Raw genomic sequence first — 18,615 nt, forward strand, 5'->3', positions numbered from 1 at the left:
GACACAAAACCAAATCCCTACAGTTCAGCGAAAAAAGGGACCCAAGGACTCATTTGTCCTTATTCATGAGAAGTGTGGCAAAATATCAAAATAATGATAAGAGGTTGATCAATTGGTTCTCTCGAAACCTAAATTGAGAGGCCTACACGTATGCCAAATTCATAAATAAGGTCATTGCCTTCGTAGGTATAAAGAGAGAAGTGTACGATGGGTTCTTGAAGAACAATAAAGAGAATAACATATACAGGAAATCAAATTCGTCTAATGGCCAGGTCAACGCTCTAAGGACGTTAGGACATAACTCCAGCAAGAAGGGACAGAAGGCAGATAACCAAAAAGCCTCTGAGAAGTAGAATGAGAACAGATACGGGGCAATCCTAAGTGGATCAGGGATAGAACATTCACCAAGTTTAAGCAATCTCAGTCACATGTCATAGATTTGTTGCTACAGGATGTGGTACTTAGGCTATTCGAAGTGTCTAACCCTTCTCAGATGAATAAGAATGATTCAACTAAGTATTGCCGATATTACAGAGCTATGGGACATGACATCGAGGACTGCTTCATCCTCAAGCATATCATCCATGACCATATAGAAAGTGGGGAACTGCTTTTAAACAAGCAATAACCAGGGACCAGCAACAACGATCATACCATATTGGTTTGGGTATGTGAAGCAAGTGAGAACTGGTTCTCAATGAACAATATCGAGCAAAGGTCCTCTGCCAGCACAATGGTCTACATTCAACGTACCATCATCTGCAGTAATTGTTCCTGTTTGATGCCTCTGACATCCCAAGTCAGCTATCAAGGAGGGCAAAGGGTCTAAAGACGAGGAATTCCATGGGAATCAGAAAGTCAGTCAGATAAATGGGATTCGTTTAGATGCACCTGACAACAATCACACCAAAGTTCCTCTCCCAATGTCCCTTACAAAAAAAGACAATTTTCTCGTACTATCTCTATTCTCCAGAAGATCTAAGGTCATGAGAGAACCACTTCCAGCTGCACCCAAAAGAAAAATCCAGGGTCTCGGTCATAAAGGGTCTAAAAAGCAGAAAAGGGGCAAAAAACAAAAACTTTCATGAGTCCCGAAAATACCATTTTAAGAAAAAGTCATGGTAGAAAACATGAGACAAACTCTTCTCCTATAAGGACTCATTTTGAGGTAGAAAAAGCTCCAAGCTAGTCTGAATTCCATTGTCTCTCCTTCAGAAAATGGTCAGCAGGCTCATAATAAGGCTAGAACATGTCAGGGAAGAACCATTATGGTCTGGAGGAGGAAGGATCTTCAACATTAATCACCATCCCACAACCCAAGTAAGTCTCTAAAACTTGAACTTTATAAATAGTTTTTGAAAAATCTAAAAAATTAAAAAAACCAAAAATTTCAAAAAAATTGAAAACTTTCAAAATCCAAAAATAAAATATTTCAAAAATCTAAAAAATGAGAAAGGCCAAGAAAATTCAAAAATATTTTCTTCTCTCGGTGTCCAAGCTATCATCTTCATTGCAAGAACATGCCATTCCTATTAACGAGACTAAGGAAGCTTTTGTCAGACAATTTCTCAATGATGCCTTTTTGACAAAATCATTTGGAGGCAAGTTAAAGGAGTCTGAACTTATCTAGAACTCAGAGATAGGGTATTTGTAAAGTCATTCAAAGTTTAAACCTCTTAGACAAGAAGGAACCGCTAGCAACCAAGCATCCAAACATCACATCTCAAACCCAGTTTGACCTCATTCATCAAGACCCAAATAGTCTTGAAAGTTTGATTTACCTCTAGACACTAACCCGATCTCGTTCGGAGGAACCCATAATGGTCTCTATGCCTCAGTTGTCCCGGACACTGGCTCGACCTCATTTGGCAAAACCATAAACGGTCTTGACACCCCAATCATCATTGAACTAATCTGACCTCATTCGATAAGACCCACAACAATCTTGGCAGTACAGTTCACCTTGACTATCATACTCATAGGAAGATGATACAACTCCATCATGATGCAAGGCATGTCATTACAATGGTCATTAAAGGTTAGAAACCTTCCACCAAAATGGATCATGCTCTCATCAAATTGGTCATTCCCTCAAGTAGGTCCTTGTACCCGAGAGTCTATCACATTAGACATTTAATTCTTAGTAGAAGATAAGGAATGACACAATACAACCAAGAGACTTTAATCCAATAATTTCAGCCTATGAGCATACAAGGATGAATTATGGGTGCATGTGATTATTATGAATGCAGGAATATAGATCCAATAGAAACCCATCTAGGCAATCGACTCTCCAAGAAAAGAGTAGGGTGTTAAATATCTTCAATGTTGATCAACTTTATAATTTGGTTTCCTTAAAAGGCCTTTCCTTTTACCTCAATACAAAAATATTGAAAAAGCATGCAAAAAAAAAGAGCAGTGCATTTAAGCTAATACTTACCCCTAGGACCATGATGTGGTGGTAGGCTCCAGTCATAAAATGACCTTCAGGATAAGGGCTGAAAATAAAAAGTGTGTGCTAGGAGAAAGCCAATAATTATCTTTGAAACTTATGACGAAGAGGCAGGCTCCCATCAAGTATTCTTAGAGATAGAGATAGGATAGATAGAGTCATCCCTCCTAGATTGGGTAGTAATTAAACCCATGATTGTTAGGTATCAGTTCAAGGAACAACAAGAGTAAGGAATAATCCCTTTGCAGGATAAAAGTCAAGGCTAAAAAAGGATCTACTTATAGGCAAAATCCATGCTTGAACGTATTCTCTCCCAAACTCTAGCCTTTCAGAGTTCAAGCCTTAGTGAGAAACTTTGGACCTAGTAAGAATGTCTTAAGACATAATCCCGCATTTTTATAACCAGTCACTTAAAGACCAAAGTAGAATTAAAAGAGAACATTTCCAATAAAGTCGGGTGTCATTATCTTAGACCAACTTAAGAGAAAGAAAGTCTAAAGTGTAAAAATCTCAAGTGCAGAAATCAACTTGTTAGGACAGTTCTAATTTTTGAAGAGCAAAAATTTGTGACTCTATATAATCAATCATTTATAGCTGCATTAGGCTACCCACTCTATAAAAAATACATGAATTTCATTGCATATCATTGCATGCATTATAGCCATAAGGATCCCAAGTCTTAGAAATACACATAAATCTCTTCATAAAGAGCAGGGAATCTTAAGTTTAGATTGACCATTTTACTAGAGCAACTCTACCCTATCCATGAACCCATACGAGAGGACTCCTAGCTTTCGCCCCCATAAATTCTTAAAAGAAAATCACTTGAAAAAGCATCAAAAATTAAAATGAGCGATGAAAGAGAATAATATCACTGCCTAACACCCAATATTTATTTCTCCAAACAAAATGTTTCTCAAACCAGCATAGCCTCATTCGACGAGGCCACGTACGCTCTCAAAAACCTTATTCACTTTCTAGCATTGCCACCAACCTTGTTCGACAAGACCACCAACTATCTTGATAATTTAGTTGTCCTCGGACTAATCCAACCTCGCTCGATGAGACTTATAATGGTCTCAATAGTCAAATCCCTCCTTTCGGATGTTGGCACTAATCTCGTTCGGTAAGACCAATCACGGTTTCGACAATCTAGTCCTCCTTGGGACACTAGCCCAACCTCGTTCGGCATGACTGAATTCAATCCTGATGACCTAGTATTTCGAGCCTTGAGTGTCTACTCCTTTGTCATAAATTGATTCACATAAATTAATGACAAAAAAGGGCATCTGTAGAAAGCAATTTTTTTTATGATGCCCAAGATTTAATGTTTTTCCAAGTGTGCAGGTACCAAGAATTGGATATCCCCACCATGGACGACAAAACTAGTTTTGCGATGGATGGCAAAACAAGTTTAGTCATTCAATGCTGACGACAAAATAGTTTGGCTATCCGCTAGGGAGACATTACAACTAAATCATCGTCCATTGTACCAAACCTGCAAATAAACTCCAAAGGTTATCTCTATCTAGTTCAATCATTCTGATACATTTTCTAGGATGAAAGGACTCTTCTCGGATGAATCCTTGTACAAGAGAACTCTTCCATATAAGTACTCTAAACGTTATAAATAGGAGCTCATCCCTATGCATTGGAGGGTTTGGAAAATCTGAATTTTGCATACCTATGTGTTGGCTCTATGAGATCAAGCCTATTCAATCCTGCTAGTACGTTGTCCAAGCCATTGAAAAACACACTTACATCTAAAAACATAAATGAATGAGCTTAAATGACGAATGAACCTATGAGTTCATAAAAGGTATTTTTTTAGATTCCTAATCTATATATTTGAATCTTATTTATTCGTCGGATTAGATGCTTATACACAATTTTATCTTTATTTTACATATTATGAATCCATGACAATGATTTGAGCTACAAAGTTAAAGAAACTTGTTTCGTCTTTACCTTTCTGCAAGGCAAAGGACAATCAGATCTTGTAACAACATCCCCTATATTTTAAAGAAGAATCCATCTGAGTCTCATCCTCACACCTATAAATTTAATCATCAACAAGATTCAAGATAAGTCAATGTGCAAAGTTTCCTCCTCCCTTCTCTTCTAATTAGGTAAGTTGCCAAAAGTTGATTTAGAAAACTAATTGGCTAGGATTACCAAATTAATTACCTAAAGCAATTAAGAGTCTACTTAGGAATTTTGAGGGAGGTTTTTTGTTTTAAAGATCTTCCTCTCCCTCCCACACATTTTTGGAGAGACTCGCATAGGAAGAAACCATATGGAATAAGGAAACTACTAAACCTCCTATTCCCTATGGCCTATACTCAAACACCTTATAAAAGGAGCACTCTCACATGCCCCCCTATCTCTCACTTTTCTTTCTTCTTTTCTCCCATTTGTTTTTCTTTTTCTTTGTCTCTTTCTTACTCCTCCCTCATGCCCCTCCTAGATAAAGGCCTCTCTAGGCGGTTTTGGTGTGGTTGTTCCTCCATTGGTGGTACAACTAGTGGAAGTAGGTGGTCATCAATGAGGAAGTATGCTCTATATCCAACAATTTTTGGATTTTGAGGTAGGGGCATACTAACCTTGTATGTATGTATATAGTAGGTACATGTACATGTACATGTTATGAGATGGTTCTCATATGCATATCAACATAGATATGATATTGTGTTATGTATAAAGATTTTAAAAACATAAAATAGTTTTTTTTAGGAAATTAGTTTTTGAGAAGATGTATGCTCATTGGTAAAAAGATGGTTTCAAATATTAATCCATGATATGTATGATGCTTCTATATTTTCAACATGCTTAGATGTATACATGCATGTATATGATGTGGTTATATTGAATGAAATTCATTGTATGCATGTTCTTGGTGTTTCTTTATAAAAATCATAAAGTTCTTGACGTATCTTTTGAAAACTGCATGATGTTTATAAAATTTATTCTGACCAGCTTTAAAAAAAAAAACTAGTTCTTTAAAAAGGTGCACCGATAAATCTTGAAAATTTAAATAGATGTTCCAAACATATTGAAATAATCTAAAATATATATTTGGATTGACTTGAGTCATTAGTTGGGAGATACGACCTCTGCAAATCGATAAATTTTTTTGTCTCAATAGAAAATATGTGTAGGCTACACGTTTTTATTAAATTTATTGCTCCCAAAATATTCAACAATATTGACTGAGATTTTTATGTGTGTTATTGTATTAGTCGGTATACGTGCACTAATTCATTACGGTTTAAAAGTTAAAAATCATGGAAGTTTGGTTAAAAACCTAAATTTTTAGAATAGAGTATGTCAAAAAACAGAAATATACTGTATTGTGTGATTTTTATTTCTATGATGTGAAAGAGTTTAATTCTAATTTTTTTGAGCTTATGCCAAACACAATAAGCTAACTGCAATAAAAAGCCTAAATTTTATTTCATTCTATGTAATGCATGGCTGATGGTTTTTGGAAAAGACCTAGCTGAATAGAACTGTTCTCTGAATAAAAAATAGATTGCACTTGCAAATTTTTTATTGCATAATTTGAATGAGTTTGAGTTTAGGTTTTCGCATATAGACAGATAACACGTATGTGCATCTATAATAAAAGTCCTAAATTTAAATTCATTTTATACAGGTTGTGACAAAATTTCTATTGAGTGAGAAATTATGTTCATACAATTCTGTTGATAAAAATTTAAAGTTGAGAAAGATTGACTTACCCAAATTGCACAAAATCCTTTTTTGAAATTATGGAAACGTCATATGCAAGTCTTGATTGTTCTTTGTGCGAAAGAAAGGTAAAGTCAAGAGAATTTTTTCATTTTTCGTAGCTCAAATTGGACAATCGTAGATTCAGGTATGCAAATAAAATAAAAACATGTATAAGTGCCAATTAAATGATTAAATAAAAAAAGTACATGAATTAATGATCTAAAAAATACCTTTTTCAGTCTTGAGGGTCCATTAGCTTTTATGCTTCTTTTCATCTATCAGCAGTTGCACGTAGGTATAATGGTCTTCAATGGCATTGAGATAGAGTGTCGGTAGGGCTTGAGTAGGCATGTTCTGCAAAGCCAACACTTAGGTATCTAATTTTTGAATGCCTGGGTTCTAGGCTCTAGCCCCTATTTATAGGGCTCAGAACGAGATAAAAGTCATAAGATTTCTTTGGATCTGAATATAATCTCAGTGGATTTGGACTTATCTTCATATGGAGATAAGATTTATCCAAGATAGTCTTCTCTGATGAAGGCGCATCCAAGAGGAGAACTCCTGCCCTGAGAAACACGCAGTGCAATCAGGAAGAGATAATGATAAGTCAAATGACTTATCCATACATTCGGTGCAATGGATGGTGAAGAGGTTGTGTTGTCCCATAGTGGATGACACTCCATTCTGTCATCCCTAATACCAGATGGCAGTCCATTGTGTCATCCTGTAGCATACGATAGTTCGATAAGCCGTCTCTTAAATGGATGGCAAAATCTTTCTCGTCGTTCAAGCTTTGAGGGGTATTTGATTCCTATTGGGTACCTGCAAATACTTGTTTTGAAAGGTATCAGTGATCAAACATCATAAAATTTTGGTATCTACAGATGCCCCTCTTTGTCATTAATCGAATGTGATTCGATTTATGACAAAAAAGTAGACACTCAAGGCTTGAAACACTAGGTTGTCAAGACTAAGTTTACTCATGCCGAATGAGGTCATGCCAATGTTTTTGAAAGAAAACTGGGTTGTCAAGAACATGATTGGTCTCACCGGACAAGGTCGGTGCCAACGTCTAAAGGAATGAGTTGGACTATTGAGACCGTTATGGGTCTCACCAAACAAGGTCAGATCAGTCTGTAGACAACTAGATTGCCAAGATTGTTTTGTGGTCTTACCGAGCAAGGTCAGTGCTAGTGCCAGGACAATTGGATATGTTAAGACCATTTGGTGGTCTCACCGAGCGAGGTCGGTGCCAATATAAAAAATGAGGAAAAAATGAGATGGGGAGATCGTTATGGGTCTCTTCGAATAAGGTCAGGGCAATTCAATAACCACTTTATTTATAATAGAGAGAAAATGTTGTGCTTCAAGCAGAGATAACATAAGAGGAATATGACTCCCTTTTATGCCTTTTAGGCCCATTTTGATTTTGTATGCCTTTGTGAATGATTCTCTTTTTGAGAATTTGTGAGGACAAGTGTCAAGAGTCCTACACCACTTGTGGGTTCATAAATAGGGTAGAGTTACCCCAGTAAGCCCTTAGGGTTGAGATACTCTTCATAAGATAATCAATTTAGATATAAGACTTCTTGCCCTTAGTGAGAGGAATCATGTATACTTCGGTTAAGTGGTACTGAAGAAATGACATATCTTCCTGTATACTCTTGAGACTCAAGATCCATCTGGCTAGACTTTTTTTTTGCATGCAATAAACTTTTATGATATACAATGAGGCTCATGCATTTATAGTAGAGTGGGTAGCCTAAGGCAATTATGAATGATTAATTATTTATGGTCAAAGATTTTTTTTCTTAAAAAATTAGAACATCCCTAACAAGTTGATTCCTACACTTGAGACATTTACTTCTCTCAGGTTAGTATAAGATAGCGACACTCGTCTTCACTAATTTTTTCCCTCTAATTATGCTTTGGTTTCAAGTGACTAGTTATATAAACATGAGATTAGGTCTCAAGGCATTTCTGTTGAGTCTAATGGACCTAACTAAGACTTAAACTCCGAAGGACTAGAGATTGATAAAAATGCATTCAAATGCACCTCTTGTCTCTAGGTAAGTTTCTTGAGTCTATGTCTTTAGCCAAGAGGAACTTTATTCTTCGCTTTTGCCATCATTTGACCTTAGGTCTGGCAACTATGGGTCTCATAGCTTTTCGCTACAGGAAGTATTCTCCTAGCTATCTAACCTCTGCCTCCAAAGGTCATATGACCAGAGTCTGCCACCTTGCCATATGTCTAGAGGTAAGTATTGACTTTCTCTTAGCTCTTGCTTTTCTATTCTAACATCTACCTCTAAGGCAGCCTCACGACTGAAGCCTGCCACCTCGACATGGACTCAGAATAAGTGTTAGCCTAATTGCATTGTTATTTTTTGTTTTTTACTCTTTTTTTTCTCTTTTTTCATGTGCTTTCAATATTTTTCTCCTTCGAAATGAAATTAAAGGCTCCTTAGGAGGCTAACCTATAAAGTAAATTAGCATCAAGGGTATTCAACACTCAACCCTTCTTTTGGAGAGTTCATTACCTAGGTAGGTTTCCACTGGATATATACTTATGCATTAATAATAATTTTGTGCCTTTATAATTCTACTTATATGTTTATGGACTAGAATTATTAGATTAAAGTACATTGGCCTCACCATGTCATTTTCTTATCTTTCTTCTAAAAATTAGATGTCATGTGTGATAGACTCTTGGGTGTAGGGATATACTTGGAAAAATAACCATTTTGAAGAGAGTTGGATCTGTTTTGGGACAAGATCTTTTACCTTTAATGATCTTTCAATAATATGCTTTGCTTCATGATGAAGTTATATCATCTACCTATGATTGTTTGAGTCAAGGTGAACTGAACTGTCAAGATCGTTCTGAGTCTTGCAAAACAAAGTTAGACCAATTCAAGGACAACTAGGGTGTGAAGACCATTTTATGGTCTCATCAAACGAGGTCAGTGTAGTATCTGGGACAACTGGGATGTGGAGACCATTATGGGGTCTCACCAAACAAGGCTAGTCTAGTGTCAATAGGTAAATTGAGTTTTCAAGACCATTTGGGTCTCATCGAACGAGGTTGAGCTAGTTTGAGAGCGACTGTTTGTATGCTTGACTGTTAGAGGTTCATTTTTGCCTAATAGATTTAGACTTTTGATAGCTTTACAATGCCTTATCCCTGAGTTTTGCATAGATTCATACTCTTTTGACACACCCCCATATGCTTTTGACAAAAAAGGTATAATTGAAAATGATCAGAGAAAACAATGAAATGGGTGTAACCAAAGCTTCCTTAGTCTTGTCAACAGGAATACAATGAAGATGTCTTGGACCATAAAAAGAAAAATCTTTTTGAATTTTCTTAACTTTTTATTTTATTTTTCTTGAATTTTTAAAATATTTTATTTTTTAGATTTTCAAAGCTTTGTCTTTTTCTAGGATTTTGTTTTTTGTTTTTCAAATGACTATTTTACAAAATTCATGTTTTGAAGGCTTACCTAGGGTTTTAGGATGGTGACACTTGCAACATGTCCTTTTTTCTTTATACCATTGTGACTCTGCTCTGACCCATGGTTGCCTTTTTCTGAGCACTCTAGTCTTTTTCAGAATGAGAGGTGGAAAGACTCAAATTATTGTTTAACGTTTAAGAGCCTAAGCTGAGTTAATGTAGAAAGAGTACCAATCTCGTGTTCTTAGATACAACTCGACTCTCCACTGAGTTGATGATGGTTGGCCCATTTTTTAAATGATACTTTAGGATCCGTGTGAACTTTTTCCTTTTGCATTTTTTTTGTTCAGGACCTTTGTAACCTAGACTATGGGTTCCCATTCTGGGTACGGATGAGAGTGACTCTGTGATGCCCTTGTGGTTTCTACCCAATCTTTTGAAAGGTTGATACCCAATGCATAAGGCGATTCTCCCATCATTTTCATATTTTCACAAATGTTAGTACATGGGATGACTCTTGAGGTGAGAGTCATCAATCTTTTCTTTGGGCTGTGATTCTTTCATACTTAGGGGTGTATCAACATCATCATCACATCCCTCAAGTAAGAAGTCCTCTAAGAAGTACTATTTCTAATCTAGACCCGTGTATTTTATTCTGTCACTGAGGTTTTAGACCATGTTGTATAGAGACTTGATTTTTCAGTTTGATTTTGAGGATGTGGTTTGGACCCTCGAGTCATTAAAATATATAATATAATAAACCCCCAAGTGGGCTCTTCATCTCGATGCCAGACCCTATGGGTACTCATAAGGATACATACAAGAGAAAACCAAAAGATCATAAAACTTGTGCACACTTATTCTATGAAACTTGCATGAAAATATGCTTTAATAATTCATATGCATAATCATGAACTTGTTCTTGTTATGTAGCATGTTGCATAAAAGTAGTGGCTATGCATGTTCAGCTGAATGTCTTGTGATGATTATATTGTAGTATGAATATTTTAAATGATGTTTGATTCTATGTATGCATTGTTATTAGGTTCCTATTGGGACTTTATGAGTCTGACTCCTATATTATCAATATTCAGGTAATAAGTAAGAAGCTGAAGCAATGACTAGAGGTGATGCCACTAACCAATTCTTAGATCCGAGATTTGTTTTGGAAATAATTTATGAATTGTTAAGACTTATTATTTAATTATATTTTCAAACAATTAAATTAAATTTATGAATGATATTATTTTAGTATTATTTGGGATATCAGATTCTTAAGTTGAAATTGAATCATGAGTTGAACCTGGACCCAAGTCTAATATAGAAATTGGATTCAATCCCATGTTGAATTATCATACCTGTAACCCACTCAAGATTGTAACTAAAACAAAAAATAAATGTTTTTCATTGTATTTCTATTTTCTTGATAAAGAGTTTCTTGTTTTTGGTATCTCTTTCGCAAATTCAGTTCTAGTGAACTATTAAACGTTGGCGCTTGCTCATAAGTTGAGCCCTTAAAACTTAGTCTGGTTGAAGCAATGCCACTGCTAAGGTCTTACATAAAAAAAATCACATATTTTCAGGTTAAAATTTTGGAGTGTTACATTAACACACGTTCCTAAGTGTCCAGAAAGCCCTTGGTTCAGTCCACATCAAATCAGAATTGAAACCCTTTCACGATTAGCCTTCCAAGCTATTTTTTGCTTATTCGATTTTGAATTTGACTAAATGTAAACCAAATTGAGCCCACCTAAGCCCCAAACCTAACCTTGTTTCACCTAGAACACAACACAGCCCGAGTTTCACTGCGCTCTTCATCGTCATTGGAAAGGCTACCTAAGCCCGATGTGAGATTTGGTTAATTTTTTATATTCATTTAATTTATTTCATTAATTTAATATGTGTAAAACCCCTTAACCTTCACATATTGTTCATGTTTCTTGCTTGTTTTTAACCTTGGTGGTATTTCACACCTTCAAATTCACTTTCTTTTAGGACCCACATATAAGGTATGAGCACCCCCACAAGCTCAAGCCCGTGTTAGAGATTTCGAGCTCGTAATGTGGTTGATCCTTACTCTGGAGAGAAGGAAGGATGCACAATTTGAAGAGCGAATCCCACAACTCTATTTTTAATATCAAATTCGGACCTAATTTTCAATCCCAAAACATTTTTTTTGAATAAACCCTATTTTGGTTTTCTAAAATTTGGGGATCCACAACATTATCTAGGAGGCTGCATCAGGTGCAATCACATTGTACAAATTCAATGTGCCGCTACACCTGATGACCCTTGATCTGTACAACAGATGGAGAGTGATCAAGTGCAGCGGCACATTGCGTTTATAAGGGTGATCAAGTGCATCAGCACATTGAATTTGTAGGACTTCCCATACACAAAATAAACTCATTTTTTCTTTCCCTTGTGGGCTGTGTTTGGGAACTAGTAGTAGGGATTGGAGTTTACACATTTGATAAAAACTTGGTCAAACTAATATGGTGGCCTCTGTTTGAAAAAATGATGTCTAAGGAGGCACTTTGTGCAAAAGAAGGTGAGACCATTTGTCATTTATATTTGCACAAAAAACTAGATTTTGGTAACTATAGCCTGGTAGCTGTCAAATTCTTAAATTTGCAATTGCCAAATTTCTAAATGCAGAACTCTCTTCCACTGCAAGTTTGTGAGTTCAGCCTTAATGAGTTCAAGAGATGAACTATTTGAACATGTGCATAACCGTCCTTGGTGCTCTATAGCATGGCTGGCTCTAGAGATACACACGAGCTGAGTTTGAAGTCAGCTTAAACTGCCTCGGCTCGGCTCATTAAAAAAAACTGTTCAAGCTTGGCTGGAGCTGAACATTGAGGACAATGGGAATGTTCAAACTACCCACCTCCTCTACAAAGGGTTAACGTCTTACCTGTCTAAGCAAAACCTTGTGTCAAGATAATTTATTTATATACCAATATGGGGCGCCTTCATAACTACATGAGCCAAGCTTAATCGGTCTAATCGAGCTCAACCGAGTTTGATTGTTTGATCAAGCTTGGCTCATTTATGTGTACCATGCTTGAGCCCTTGTTTAAAATCCACTCATTTATCTACTCAAATGACTGTGAGTGTGAGTTTGAGCCGAGCTTAAACAAGTTGAGTCCAAGCTAGCTTTGCTCATTGTGCACCCCTGACTGGCTTTAAGTAGTGTCCACAACACAGTGGCGAATCTTGTTCTAAAGGAAATCTATTGATTTTTCAAAATGCTTGTTTTCCTCATAAAATCTTGAAAATGTATCGGTATATAAAAAAGTATAGAACATATAAAGTGTATATATGTTTTTTCATGTATATGGGTAGGGGTGGGCAACCGGCCTAGCCAGCTAACGGATGGGGCCAGTCTGGCCAAAGACTGGCCTGTCAATTGATGGGCCAGGGCTAGGCCTGGTTCGGTCGACCCATGGCCTGCCCATTAAGCTTGTGAGCCTATTCGAGCTAGGAATACAGACAAGTGTATCCTCGAACGACGCTCAAACGTGTGGAGTGTACAAAAAAAAATAGTGGCGGTCTTGACCACCACTAAAGACCTTTTTTCACTCAGGTTTTTAGTGTCGATCAAGATTGCACTAAAGTGCTTTTTCAACCCAAAAAAAAATTGCGCTGCTGATTGCGCACGCCATCAGTAGTGCAAATTCATCTGATTTGTGCTGGACAAAATGGGTGTTTGATGATACACCCTACTCTCTCTCTGGAAGGGCGTAATGGTGGATGCCATCATCGGATGAGCGCACGTGCGATTAGCGGTGCATGCTGAAAAGGGTGACTGGTAAAGACTGCGGCTAATGACCTTTTAAATGGAAGCACGATCGCGCGTTCTCTCGTTCAACAAGAGAAGGGCATCCACCTTTACACCCTTCCATATATATATATATATATGCTAACTGAAAATATGTGACCTAGGCATTTTCAATACTTTTTTTTTTGCAAATCCAACCTTGCATATGCATCCGCATGGTCCATTTGTTAGGAATTGATTGTTGAATTATGTATTTTTGATAAAAAAAATATGATTTTGGATGCTTAAATATTTAAGAAAATTTTGAACAGTTGGTTTTCAAGCCTTAAAAGATCCTTCTTATGCATCGTAATCGGATGATCCAAGTATTTGTTTTTATAAAACCAAGCATCTAGATCATGTCTATACGGTGAAATTTAAGAAAAAAATATAAAAAGACCTATGAAAATCTCAGTTTATACTTCAATTCACATATTTTGATTTTACATATTTTAATGAATATATATATATATATATATTCACTAGAATATGAGAACTAGAAATATGGACATTTTCAACATTTTTTCTGCAAATCCAACCATGTGGATGTGCTTGGCATGATGAATTTGCTAAGAATCAACCATTGGATTGTGTATTTTTTATGAAAAAATGTGATTTTTGAATGCTAGAATATTTATGAAGATTATGAGCCATTGATTTTAAAGTCTTAAAAAATCTTGTTTATGCATCAAAATTAGATGAATCAAGAGTGGGTTTTTATAAAAATAAGTATGTAGATCACATCTGTAGGGTTACATTCAAGAGAAAAAAACAAAAAAATCATGAAAATCACATTTTACGCATTAGTTCTCATATTCTAGTGACTATATATATATATATAGGGTTTGGTGTTAAATGAAATATGTTATATGGGTTTTGGAGCTTTTTTATTTTATTTTTAAATTTTGCCTGTACAGATGTGATATATGTCTTGATTTTATTGAGTTCAACTCTTGAAGCATTTGATTCTCACACATGTGGGTTTTTATAAAGTTAAAAAAAAAACAACGGTCCAAAATCTTGTGAATTTTTTTATGCTCCAAATATCATGGTTTTTATGAAAAACACATGATCTAGATGTGGTTTTCTTGATAAAAGGACCATGCCCAACACATTTATGGGGTCAGAACAGCGAAGGAAACATTGAAAGAGCAAAAAAAAAAACTCATTTAGCATATTTCAACAGATGTATATATATATATATATATAGTGGGTTATTTCAGGTTGTCGAGATGGAGCCTAATTTATAAGCCCAGTCATGGCGGGTCAGGCCGACCCATTGCGCACCTCTATTAATATGGGTGCTTCTATCGTGGTATTGTACCACCATTAGGGATGTCAACGGGTCGGGTGCAACCTAACACCCGACATGAATCAGTGCTTGTTATGTGGGTTTGATAGGCAAATCTGGATCTGATTAATAATGGAAGCCAGATTTGGTATTAATTTTTGCATTCATACCCTACTAAAACCGAGTTCGACTAAGTGTAAATAATGGATTTTAAGCTAGTCAGGTCCCGTTTGGTTTTACTTTTTTCATCCAAATCCGAATCCAATTAGGTCAAACCGGATTAAATCGGATTTGATAATGCCAAGATCTGACCCAAATCTAACGGGCTTACATCCCTAACTGTTATAACTATACTACACACTTGATTTACATAAATCTAAGCTCTTATAGCAAAATTTAACCCTTGGATGATATTAAACATGTCCTATTTCCTATTGTTATGTATTAAAGTTGACTCAAATACTATGTTTTTAGCATTTTTAAACCACTCTTATTTTCATGAATTGCACCGTTGATCTTTCACCATTTGATGGCGAGATCCTTACAAACAACATCATGTACCACCATAATTTATCATGTTATAGAATCACCATATATTTTTTACATAAGGTTTGAAAATCTGTCGTCTACCATTTTTATAAATATTCAAACTGAACAATTTATGTTTTGTCATAAAAAAAAACATAATTCAAGTGTCATTTTCTAGCAAATGGACCATGTCAAATGCATCAGCATCATCAGATTTGCAACAAACACAATGAAAACTCTCATTAGCTTGCCGTAAGCTCCTAACTTTGGTAAGCACCTATTCCACACTCATATATATATATATATATATATATATATATAACAGAAAATATAAAATATAAAAATTTATATTACATGTGTTGTTAATGACAATCTATTTTTGCCATCATGATCGAGAGAGGCCATGCCAAAGGAGCTACTTAGATGCAGTTGATCATGAAAATAGACAGCAACAAAAGCTTAAAAAGATAAAGTGCATTATGATTGCACAAATATTTGTGCATTAAGCACCTGTCAGTTGTAGGGCCCAGGCCTGATGGAGGTAGGGGTTGCAATTGGGTCGGGTTGGTGGGTCAGCATACCTCAACCCAAAACCGACCTGTTTATTAAACGGGTCGGCTGTGGCAAACATGAACCCGACCCGTTTATTAAACGGGTAACCCGACACGACCCGCCAACCCACTTAATAAACTGGTTGGGTCGGGTAAACGGGTTGGCAGGTTGGCGGGCGGGTTGGTGGGTTGACCCTCCCGTCTAACCCGTTTATTAAACAGGTCAAGCGGGTTGGCATACCCCTAATATGAACCGACCCGTTTAATAAACGGGTTAGGCCCAACCCGAACCCGCCTAAGAGGCGGGTTGGCAGGTCGTGTCGGGTTTTGCCAGGGCAATCAGGTGCTTAATGTACGAAATTTGTGCTATGTGATTGCACCCGATCCGGTCTTAAAAAAAAAAGATGGCCTGAATGGCATCAACTATGCAAAAATGGACGGCTAGAAATCACCCTAAACAGCTGGGCCATTCATTAGCGTCTAAGTTGCCGTTCATTTTCATGATGGAACGAAGGCTTCTTGGACCTGATCAGCTTTCATTGCGATCCTCGTCATCATGACAAATGCATGTACATAAATTCGTCACATGTAACCACGCATGTACGATCCTTCCTTTTCTGATTCTCTCACTCTCTTTCATTAGGTTACATTATTTATTTATTTACTATTTTTTAAAGGCAAACTGGGGTTAGACAGACCCTACCAGATATCTCTTAAGCCCAATGTGGGGAGGGATTCGAACCTGGGGCTTCAGCCTGGCACAGTACCCCGCTTACCTTTTTTTTCCCAACTGACATTCCCAGAGGTAAAAGCAAAAGAACAGAAGGACCCCCCAACCTAGACTGAGTCCTGACCAACCAGGCACGCGCACCCACCCATTCCGAGGAGAACAGCCCCTACTTCATCTTAATTCTACAAAACTGCCATTCCTTCTTCAAGTCACTTCATGGACTTGAACTTAGAAGGACGTACTAGCTATTGACTTGACCTGTGACAGAACCAAACAAGACATCAATGCCGAACAAGGAAGTAACACACAGAACCATTACACGCGTCGAGACTTTATTAGCTGATGGGTTTGACTTGAAAGATCAACAGTAAACAAATAAAACAAAGTCACGGGACAGGAGGGACCAAAAGGTCCAAAACAATAACGATTCCGTGAAAGGCAAGAAGTAGGACTGTAGGAGGACATAATCGTCCAAAGGAGATGAGCAGAGAGTACAGGAGTCTACAGTGGGGTGGGGACCACCAGGTCCGATCGGACAGTCAGAAGACATAGGAGACGGTGTCCCTTTGTGGGACTTTATGTCAGACCTGGTCAGACTCACACAGACAAGACCAATCTTTACCGGGAAACGAAAAAAAAAAAGAAAAAAAATTGCCGATCTTTCCAAAAAAGTCTGAGATTACATTGATTTTTGCTTTTGCTTTTTAAACTTTCGGCAATTTACGTGACTGCCCCCAACTTGGTGCAGGGGCGTTTGAATCGCGGACGCCCACGCACATCCATGAACAGGACAGGAAGCAATGTCCTGTCTGTTTATTTTGTCCCAGGGTGTCTGTCATCCACTGTTCCGTGGAGGGGCACATAGCAGTGGCAGATGCCAAATAAGCGTATTCTGAACACACCAATATTGCTTTTGTGCGTTTGCATGGCCGTCTCGACATGCGTGGAGCCCACGTTTGGTGTGTCTTCCGGACAGGATAACAATGGTTCTTAATTCTGTGTTTGTTTCCACTCAAATAATAGATCATATTTTTTGCCTATTTGAAAATAAATAAACTGCAAAAAATAAATTATAAATAAACCTTAAACTGCTAAAAAATAGATTATAACTAGAAAAAAAATTTAAGCTACAAGAAAAACAAACCACAAAATAAAAAAAACTATAAATATACCATGAAATTAAATATAAAAAGCACTAATTCAAACCCTCATCAAACAAAATAAAAAAGCCCAAATCAAAGAAAAGAAAAGCCCCAATCAAATTAAATATAAAAAGTCTTAATTAATTTTTTTTATTCAAAGCCATAATAAAAAAGTAATTTTTTATTTAATTTAAAATATAAAATTAAAAAAAAAACCATAATTCAAAACCTTAAATTATAAAATATTATTATTTTTTTATTTACACAAAGAGACTGCCCCCAAATTCTATGAGCTTACCCCTTGCCCCCTAAGAAGTCATAACACTTAAACTTTGTAGAAGGCAATGAGATTTCAACCTAGAACACCTGCCTAATGGAAGCTCCATACCACTAAGCCAAACGCGCTTTTGAGCCAAAAGCGTTAATTCGAAACCCTAAATCAAAAAGCCCTAATCAAGAGAGAGAGAGAGAGAGAGAGAGAGAGAGAGAGAGAGAGAGAGAGAGAGAGAGGTGCAGTTGTTGGGGGGTGTCGTTGGCCGTCCATCTCAACACAAGAGATAGAGAGAATGCCCCCTTTGGACCAACTTTTTTTTAAACGCATTGGAGCACCTTCTCCTCATTGCAGGGGTGGAGCAATGTTTCGTCGTTCCTGTGATGCGACGGATGAGCGTTTCACACATCCGCCACATCCAGTGTTTGGCGTGATGGGGCGATACGCGCGATCAAACCCACCCTTATGCTTTCTTTATAAAGAGAGTCATCGTCCTTTGCTCTTAACTTTTATCATGAAATCAACTTTGGTTTGATGATTTGGGTTCCTTTGGTGACAAAACGTGCCTTTAGATGGACCCATGTTTTGGAGTGAATCTTGCAAACCAATCTGGCTTTTGAGTGTTGCACTACCTTACTTTA

The sequence above is a fragment of the Nuphar pumila genome, chromosome 15 (genome assembly GCF_984573655.1).
Source record: "Nuphar pumila chromosome 15, dmNupPumi1.hap1.1, whole genome shotgun sequence".
Taxonomy (NCBI): domain Eukaryota; kingdom Viridiplantae; phylum Streptophyta; class Magnoliopsida; order Nymphaeales; family Nymphaeaceae; genus Nuphar; species Nuphar pumila.